Raw genomic sequence first — 2,122 nt, forward strand, 5'->3', positions numbered from 1 at the left:
GTATGTAGGTATGTATGTAGGTATGTATATATATATATATATATATATATATATATATATATATATATGCAATCGCTTATAATGTGGGGAAGTGAAAGCTATGTTAGCGAGCAGCTATTGTCAGATTCCCAAAGCGTGAACCCCACGAGGTTTGTCAGAGCGCCATATTGGAATAAAATGCAAACCTTAAAGTGAAAAGTGTTAACGGAAGGAAACATATAATTTCATTTGGTCGACTGTGACCAAATGCTGGCAAACAGTTTGTCCCAGTGAAAATCGTTGTCAGTCGTTCGGCCATCATGCTTGAATAAAATTTGAAAGAGGAAGGCTACGAAATCATGTTTGTCTTTGTGCATTGTCACAAATATTAGACATTACAGGCTCAGGAAAGGCTCTGTGGTTGAGAAGTTTGCTTCCCAAGCATGTGATCTCGGGATCAATCTTAATGCGTGTAGCAACTTAGGCACGTGTCTTCTACTATGAATCCAAGCCGAATAAAGTCTTGCGAGCTTATTTTGTAGATGCAAACTGAAAGTTGCTGTTCTGTGTGCGTGTGTGTGCGTGTGCGTGTGCGTGTGCGTGTGTGTGTGTGTGTGTGTGTGTGTGTGTGTGTATCAGTGCATATATATGTTTATGTATGTGTTTTTGTGTTTGCGGCTGTCCTTCCTCTACATATTGGCAACCGATGTTAATTTCTTTCCGTCACTGTAATTTAACGCTTCGGCAAAAGGAAGATTTCGAATAATTACCAGTCTTTAAAAAATGAGAATTAAGTACTGGGGATCGATGCTGGGACACCGTTAAACATGGTGCTCCAGCATGGCCCTAGTTCAATGATTAACACATACATGTAAAAAGTAAGAGATTAAAATTAAATCTGAAGCTTTGTATATTTATGAGGAGGACAAATTCATTTGGAGGGATGAAGCATGAAAAGGAACTAACCAACAGACAAAATATTGAATGCCGAAACAAATTTAACGCAAATTTTAAGCCAACAATGTTATCATAAAAACCATTGTTTAAAAGATAGAGGGAAATTGGACCGGAAGTTGGGCCATGTTGTTATCGTTAGTTCTTCTGCGGTACTTTGGGTTCTGAAGAAATAACACGCTACCAAGAATACTTTGTTTACTTTAATCTTAAGTACACTATGCATGTAAAGACGCGTAGACGAGTGGTCATTAGGGTGCTGCAGTCACGATTGCAAGACCGTGCTTTCGATTATTCGATTGGGCATTGTGCTTTTGTGCAAAACCCCTCATGTTACATTGCTCCAGTACACCCAGCTGTAAATGAGTCACCTTGCCCTGAACTGGGTTTCTGGTGAGAAGAAATGTAGTGACCTCGGTAATTTATAAGCCATGGAAACCCGGTAACCAACCCTATGGATCCTCTCACTCCAGACAGTAATGACGTGGTGGCTTACATTACATCCTGCCTCACTAAAGATGAAATCAGAATTTTGACCATAATCTCATTTTTGATCATAAATAAACGCAGGTGGCAGGGTTGTATGGTAAGAAGTTTGCCTCGTAACCACATGTTTCCGGGTTCAATCCCACTGTGTAGAACTTTGGGCAAGTGTCTTCTACTATAACCTAGGACTGACTAAAGCCTTGTGAGTTGATTTGATAGACGGAAACTGAAAGAAGCCCATCATGTAGATATAAATGTATGTCTTTGTGTTTGTGTTTGTCCCTAATCACCACTTGACAGCTGGTGATGGTTTGTTTACGTCTCCGTACTAATAGCGGTTCAACAAAAGAGACTGATAGAATATGTACCAAGTTTAAGGCAACGAGCTGGCAGAATCGTTAACACGCCGGGCGAAATGCTTAGTGGTATTTCGTCTGTCTTTACGTTCTGAGTTCAAATTCCGCCGAGGTCGACTTTACCTTTCATCCTTTCGGGGTCGATAAATTAAGTACCAGTTGCATACTAGGGTTGATCTAATCGACTGGCTCCTTCTCCCCAAAAGAAAAGAATATGTAACAGGTTAAACAGAAAAAGTAAGTCCGGGGGTTGATTCATTCGACTAAAATTTCTTCAAGGTGGTGCCCCGGCTTGGCCGTCCGTAGTCTAATGATTTAAACAAGTAAAAGATAAAAAGAAGTGTTCC

The sequence above is a fragment of the Octopus bimaculoides genome, chromosome 10 (assembly GCF_001194135.2).
Source record: "Octopus bimaculoides isolate UCB-OBI-ISO-001 chromosome 10, ASM119413v2, whole genome shotgun sequence".
NCBI classification, from domain to species: domain Eukaryota; kingdom Metazoa; phylum Mollusca; class Cephalopoda; order Octopoda; family Octopodidae; genus Octopus; species Octopus bimaculoides.